The sequence below is a fragment of the Suncus etruscus genome, chromosome 16 (genome assembly GCF_024139225.1).
Source record: "Suncus etruscus isolate mSunEtr1 chromosome 16, mSunEtr1.pri.cur, whole genome shotgun sequence".
NCBI lineage: Eukaryota > Metazoa > Chordata > Mammalia > Eulipotyphla > Soricidae > Suncus > Suncus etruscus.
In genome coordinates, this window is record NC_064863.1 from 24116336 (window position 1) to 24124704 (window position 8369).

General features: G+C 39.4%; 1 pseudogene; it reads left to right on the forward strand.

Moving 5' to 3' along the window:
• The first annotated feature begins 1185 nt into the window (after window positions 1–1185).
• Window positions 1186–2876, forward strand: LOC126032583 (E3 ubiquitin-protein ligase UHRF1-like; annotated as a pseudogene).
• Window positions 2877–8369: the final 5493 nt, after the last annotated feature.

Here is an 8369-nt window from a genome sequence, read left to right on the forward strand (position 1 = left end):
TGATTCACACATTCCTTGTGATTCTTGGGGGGCTATATGTAATGCTTAGAAGTATGCATTAACCTTTATACTGTCACACAGACCCTTATTTTTTAATTTTATGTCCTGTAATAATCACATTTCCTTGTAATATAACATAATTGTTTATATTTTACCTTATGAAAAAAGTATTAAAAATAGGCCATGAATGTAAAATAAGATAGCTTTAAGGGATAATAAAATAAGATGGATTCAGGGTACCCAGATTCATTGTAGGCAGTGTGCTTATGCTTATAAAACATAATTAAACTTAAATAAAAGGGTTAAACACCTGATCAAGCATACATAAATTTTTATTATATAAAAATTAATTACATAATTATTTATATGAATATATAAATTTATATATAATTATATATTAATATATATTAATCATATAATATTTATACAATAAATAATTATATAATGATTATATATAATTATATATAAATATATAAATATATGTATAATTATTATATATAAATATAACTCTAAACAAGAATGAGAAACAAATCTCCAAAAAATCAAATTAAAAAATCTTCCATGGTTTTTTGCATTCTGAAGTAAACTTCATTCCAGTTCAGGAAACTCAGTTTTCTTTCTGTTAGGTACCTGTCCCCTTGTACAGATACTATTTCCTTTACTTTTGTGGGAACTTTGTTCTTTCTCTTTGTATGTGTGTTTCTCTATCTATTTCTGTCTGTATTTTCTTTTTCTTATTTCTTAAATAAAACCACTTGAAATTATGTTATTGGTTCCAGGATCTCCAGCTGATGTGCTGGGGACCTCTGGATCTAGGTTGGAAATATGGACAGGAAAATGACCCTCACCATGTACTTACTGTCCAGACTCACCAAAGGAGGAACAGCTAAGAAAGAAGGTTCAGGTGTTCCACATGGAGCCAGGCCTGCGGTGACTCTTCTACCTGGCCAAGCAGATGGGGGATGGCACACAACATGTGCCTCAGTGACATCATCCAGTGACATCATCCAAAGCCCCAAGCTGCCAACTACCAGGCAGCCTGGAACGGGAATTCGAGCTCTTGGATTCGGGCTTCTTCCTGGGCCAAACAGCTGCTAGGCAAACCCCCAAGGCTGGCCTGGCGGATGAGGAGGTCTGGAACTAAATGGAGCTGGGCCTATAAAAGGTGAACAAGTCCATCTATGCATGGGATACCAATATGGGTGCCTGGTTCGAGGCCCAGGTGGTGTGGTTGACCAAGATAACCTCTTCATGATTGGGAAAGGGTACCTCAATGACTGTGGGATTATCTTCAGGGACAAAGTTTTCAAGATTGAGCATATGAGGGAGGGGAGCCCCATGGTGGAGAACCTCTTGAGACTAAAGAGTGGACCATCCAGCAAACAATGCAAGGATGAACAACCCCAGCAAGTTGTGCCTAGCCTGTGCCTGCCATCTGTGTGTGTGTGTGGGGGGGGGAGAGGCAAGCAGGAACCCCAACAAGCTGCTCATGTGTGACTTGTGTGATATGGCCTTCCAACTCTACCTTCTGTACCCGCCCCTCACCAGTATCCCACCTGAGGAGAAATGTTAGTGGCACTGTCCTGAGTGCCGCAATGATGCCGGTGAGGTGGTGCTGTCTGGGGAAAAGTCAAGAGAAAGGCAAAAAGGCCAAGATGGCCTTGATTAAGTCCTTGTCAGAACTGGGGCAAGGGCATAGTCTGCGTGGGTAGCAACAAGGAATGCACATCGTCTGCTCCAACCACTACAGGCCCATCCCGGGCATCCATGTGGGCACCATGTGGAAGTACAGAATGCTGGTGAGCAAGTCAGGGGTCCGTGGGCAGCATATGACTGACATCCACAGACGCAACAAAGATGGTGCCTACTTTCTGGCCCTGACCTGGGTTATGAGGATGACGTGGACCATAGCAACTTCTTTCCCTGCAAGGGCATTGGTTCCCCGAGACCTCTCCAGGAACAAGCTGATGGGAGAGCAGTCCTTCATTAACACCAATGGGGCACTGACTCTGAATTGTTTTGCCCCCCCCCCATCAATGACCGTAAAGGTTCTGAGGCCAAGGACTGGGGTCAGACAAGGCCTGAGGGTGGTCTGCAGCATCAGAGTGGCAAACACAGCAAGTACACGTTACTAGAGGGCAACCTTTGTGATGGCATCTACAAGGTGGGTAAGGTACTGGGTCTGAGAAGAGGGAAATCTGGATTCTTGGTGAGGTACTATCTGCTGCAGAGAGAGTTATGAGGAGCCAGGCACCTGGCCAAAAAAGGGAAAGCTGGGACTGATCGTGGAGTACCCTGCAGGTTATCTGGAGGCTCTGTCCAGGAAGCAGAACCTCAGAAAGGGGTTGGAGGAAGAGGAGCAGAAGAAGAATCTGGAAGTGAGCAGCTCCGTACAACATTTTGTGCCCTGCCCTGAGGAATCTTTTTTTTTGTTTTGTTTTGTTTTAGGTTGTTTGGGTCACACTCCCCACGTTCAGGGATTACTACTGACTTTGCACTCAAGGATCACCCGAATTTGCCTCCTGTGCCCCCAGGTAAATTGAGTTTGAGACCCCTCCTGACAGCGCAGCAGAGTGACCTCAGAAAGGAGGATAAAAGCAACACCAAGCTGTGGGCCGAGATCTAGAAGGCCATGAAGGACTGCAGATCAGTTATTCCTGAGCAAAATGGAGGAGACTTTCCTCCATCTGCTGCCAGGAACTGATGTTCAGCCCATCACCACTGTGTGCCAGCACGTTTGCAAGGACTGCCTGGACCACTTCTTCGGCGCACAAGTGTTCACCTGCCAGCCTGCCCCTAGTGACCTGTGTCTCTCCTACTCCAAGCAGGTTTACCAGGTGCTGCAGGGCCATGCTAGACCACCTCTTCCAGGCTAGCGGCACGTGGTGGGGTGATCCACTGGCCGTTGGTGCTGGGGAGGCGCCGAGCTATCCTTGACATCTATCTGTCCAACCATCGGTTTTTAAAGGCTTCCCTGAAAAACATGCTTCCATCTTTCTCCCCTGCCAGCCTCTTTCTTCCCCATACCCCTTCAAAAAGTTTAGTCTTCCTGGTGGGGTTTCCTGTTTGGATTCTGTGGCCTTGTCCCCACTTCTTTTTTCTTTCCTTTTTCTTCTTTCCTCCCTGCCTTGTTAGATATAAAGTTTCAGGAGATTGAAGGAAAAAGAAAGCAAGTCAGACCTCTCTAACTTTTAACTCACCTTTACCTTTTTCATCAAGACACGCCATTTATTCATCTCAGCAACATACAACCAGCCAGCCAACAAAAAACACAAGTAATAAGTTATAAAAAAAAAAAAAAGAGAGATTGTATTTTTCTGAGGGACAGATTCAAAAAAGAAGTCCACATGGGTGCTGAGGGGTGTGTGACTTTGAATTCAAGTTCAAAATCTTCATGCTAGCCCATCTCCAAAGGGACCTGCCCATGCCCCAGCTTTTTCAGGCCTAGTGTGGGGCCTGACTGTTTCCTATCCCCCCTTCAGGTGTGAGTTGAGAGGAGGGCAACTGCCCCTCCTCAATTGTCACTTGACCAGAAGTTGCAAGAAGGGGAAAATTTCACTTCACCAGCCCAGTCCACACACTGCCCAGTCGACAGCCTACACTGCATACCTGAGGCTATTTCCCACGTTGACAAGAGCTTAAGTCCCTCTCCTTTGTTCCCCTCACCTAGAACTACCTCTTCAGAGCCTTCCTCCATGCAGTCAGTACTACAACCCGACCCTATTTTGAAGTCATGTTCCAGTGCCTAGTGTTCAGTATATCATCCTAAGCACTAGGACTCACTCACCAGCATTGCATTGTTTAGCTTTGCCTGCCCTTAGGACAACTAGTAGAGCCTGCATTTCGAGCTGCAGAGCTTTTTAGAGCTGGTCCTGTGGGTTCTGCCGACCCTCTATCAGAATTGACTATTCAACCCAGCAGTTGAGAATTACAAAGGGGATATGTATTATTTTTTTTCTAAGAAATGAACACTTTGGGCTAAATTAATTTTGGGATTTTTGTTGTTGTTACTATTTATGTTATTGAGGAAAACTGTAACTTAGCTGGTGGTGTGAAAGTGTGTGTATGTTGTATATGGTTTTTTCTTTGGCTATTTTGTATTTTGGGATAAATTTTGTTTATTTTTCTTTTTTACTTGACCAAAATTTGCAGCTCATACCTCAACAGAACAGGGATATTTGGAATCACATCACAGTAGACCAAATGCAAAAAAAAAATGGATTATTAAATTTGAAAGTGTTTCTTTAGTTTCTGTTTACTGTTATTTTTTTCAACTTTCATGGATAATGTGTTAGCAAGATACTCTGTAGACTTTTTGTATGTAAATAGTTCAATAATCTTGGTCCAGATTTTAGATTTCTCAGAATAAATTATTTTTATTGTGGGATCTGGTAAAACAAGTCAAAACACTGGAGCAGGGGATATTTATAGTGATAAACCTGGTTAAATGATCCCTAGAATTATATTTTTCCTGGACTCCAGAATATAGTTCCTTGACCTATAGCATTAGACTAGAAAGTGCTTCATATGTGCCATGAAAATCAGCCTACATAGATGCAGAAGTGTTTTTCAGTTGCTTGTTATACTTTCCTCATATGACCCCAGAATTATCTGGCTTTAAAAGATCACATTTGAATTAACATAACTTCTCTATTGTACTAATATCATTTCCTTATTTAACAAGTACATTTAGCTGATTCATCCAATAATGACTTACATTGTTTCAAAAGAGAATGAAGATATTTATCAAAATGTAATGAATTCTCAGAAGTTCTGCTCTGGGGAAAATTGTCTTGTTTAACTTTGTTCCTGGCATATGTTTTAAGAACTAACTGGATATTTGCTAAGTGAATAATGTATTTTTTTCTAAAATCAAGTAAAATTTTGTACAATTCTAATTTTATACAGTTAAACTTCAGAAACTGATCTATCTAGACTTCTTTCTATGTCAGGGGCAACTTATTTAAATTTTTATGTTCACTAGTCCTACATTATAATTTGTTAAGAAATAATATAATATTGGCTGGAGAAGGTACGACATTTACCCCGGTTTGATTCCTGGCATCCCATATTGTCCCCAGAGCTTGCCTGGAGTGATTTCTGACTACAGCCAGGAGTAACCCCTGAGGGCCACCTGGTTGGCCCAAAAGCAAAACAAAACAAAATAGAAGAAAAATAAATAATATAATATATTGTATGCTAAGTGCTTACATTAGTAGAAAGTCCAGGAATAATAGATACTCATTATTTGGGTTATATTTATGTTTAAGCATACTGTTTCTTTGATTCTGATGTATGCAGGGAACCTCTGGTGACTTACATGATTTGGGAAGAACAGAAGTACCAGCACATGAAAAGGGAATTTACTGCTCTCTCTCTACTCACCTCTGGACCCTCAGGAATGATTGGGAAGATCTAGGACTGTGTGACATCTCTGAAAAGCAAAGTCAATTCTAGACATTGCCCAGGTCTTTCAGGTCTTTTTTGAAAGAATTTCAGGTGGAGGAGATGAACAGTGAAGTAAAAACATCCCCACCCCAATAATGCTGTGAAAGTGCCGTGAAGAGATCTTCAGTATATATCCCAGTGTGAAGATAGCAAAGTCCCACCTTCTCAAGAGGGAAAATAAGGGTAAAATGTGCTTGCAGGCACCAGATGCATGGGTCATTTTGTTCCAAGTTTATTTGAATAGAATTTCTCACAATCTGCCCTACATGGGGCTTTCCATTAGGTAAGAATCATGTTGCTGGGCGATGTCAAGAGGGAAGGATTGAGAGTAGTTGATGGTCTTTGATATTTCTTTCCTAGACTTTGTTCCTGCAGAAGCATCACTGTAGGAAGTCCAGCCTTCTCTAGGCTTGCAGTGGTGCCAAGTAAAGGTTTTATAATTTTTTCCAATTTGTTTTTGTTTTGTTTTGTTTATCAGCCACACATGGTGACGCTCAGGGGTTACTCCTGGATATGTGCTCAGAAATAGTTCCTGGTTTGGGGGATCATATGGGACACCTGTGGATCGAACAGAGGTTCGTCCTACGCTAGCTGTGCAAAGCAGATGCCTTATGCCCTGTGCCACCACTCCGGCCCACATTTTTCCTAAATTTTTATTATAACACCACACTATCAGGTTGCTTATAATATTGTTAATTTGAGCATTAAATATTCCAACACTAATCCCACCACCAGTGTGACCATTTCTTCACCAGTGTTCCCAGTCATCTATCTACCACCATTGCCTACCTTCCTGCAGGCATCAATTATTAAAAATAGTAACTCCTTCAAATACTATCTTTTTGTTTTATTGCATTCTAAGAACTTTTATTAATGTTCCAAGAATTAATTGATAGAGAAAGGGCCTTTTTATTTATCTCCTGCTTTAATTTTTAAAAATCAAGTTATGAGATAAATTTTATAAATGCACTTAAAAGAACAAGTCAAGATTAAGGCATGACACTTTAGTAATTTTCCAAATATGTTTTGCTATATTATGCTAATGCTATTTGGTAAAATGATAATCTTATTTAATTTAAATACAAGTGAAAACATTATAATCTCTTGTTGGATCCATCAATGATGCTGCTCCAAATCTGACTGCTAGATGGAACCTCATAAAGAAATCGTTCCAGGAATTCTCCTTGAACTGAAAAGCTTCTGAGAAACACTGATCTAGATATGTGGAATGGCAGTACAAAGAGGTGCATCATCCTCGAAATTGGTGGTTTCTAATCAGACTTGACTCTGGGTTGTCCCTCTTTCTTCATAGAGCTCTGGTTAAAGGAGACAATATCTATTAATACTGTATAACTCCTGAGGCATTCCTAAGTCTCAATATTCATGTTTAGCTGCTACCCATTGCCTCACTTGCTCCATGTGATTCTTCTTTCATGTTCTTTCACAATACAGATATCCCAGTCCCTTTTCTCATATATAAGTATTGTTAAAATAGAATAAAGTGTCTCTGATAATCAGCCCCAGACCTGTTCTTTCTAGGTTATCAGCTTGGGGGAGCATCCTTGGACAAATGCAATGGGGACTTGAAACTTGCCAATTGACAAGCTTTGCACACTATGTGCCATGGTATAAAAATTGAACTATGTTGTAGGTATTTAAATGGAGCATTAGAAATTTGCCTCTTGACCACTGAAGGTGCAGATGACTTATATGTCAAACCCACACATAATATACAAAACAAATGTCTATAACACATCTTTTGTTCTATAAATAATTGTCTTTCATAATAGAATGATTCATATGTACAGGAAACATTCCTAATATCACTATTTTTACAGGGCCATTTATTTTGTAACATTTTAGCAATATATATATTGTTTTTATTCACTTTTTATTCTCTTTATATTATAAACTGGTTAAAAAAAGTATTAGATATGAAAAATGTAAGAACTTATGTCTTACTATTTTTATCTTTTATTAATCTGTGCTATTTGTCATAACTTTTCAGTATCAAACCTTCATGCTACCTAGCTTGTTGAATTTAAAATCAATTTAGTAATGCATGTATGATCAGTGAATGCTAGCAGGAATAAGTCCATAGAGTCCTAAAAACACATTTGTATATCTATATCTATATCTCTCTATCTATATCCTGTTTTTTGCATGTCTTCCATTTCCATTAAAATAAATCTAGATTTATATGTAGGACAATGATATTTATATAGTAGAATTGAAAATACCTAAGGAAGAATAATTTCAGTATGATAATTGCCAGCAAATCCCAGGCATGGACGTGAACCTGGCAGAAGCAGAAAGTCCAACCAAGGTCAATCTAAATCTCTGGCTCTCAGACTCACAGGTGATTAAAAGCATATTATTGAAACATGCTGAGTTTTTGGCATGGTTATTATGCAGCACTGACAAAATTAATATAGAATGTAAAATTTCAACAATTTGCCTTAACATAACCTTGGGAAAGAAAGTTCTGCTACTGTAAGAATGAAATTTTTTACTGTGTAATAATTCAACTATGACTTTTCAGTGTTCATTTTATTCTTTTTTGATTCCATAAAGAGTTTTAAATGTTGGGGGACTGTACCCCAAAATTGGTGTTTGTGGACCAATAACAGCAGGATACTCCAAGATTGGTCCTAACAGGGGAGGGGGGACCATAAACTGACATATTAAACCTGGGTTCCTTGCATGCAAATCATAGTTTCTAGTCTGTTGAGTTACTGCTCTGTTCCTACAAAAAAACTTGTCAAAATATAAATATAGTAATATTAGATGAAGGATAGGTTTCTCAGCACTATAATACTTTAACATGCTATAAATTAATTGAAAATAAACACCTTAAGAAGGAAGTATGCCTGATGTATTAAAAGCAGAGCAATGAAATCATATAGATGCAATTGAAATGT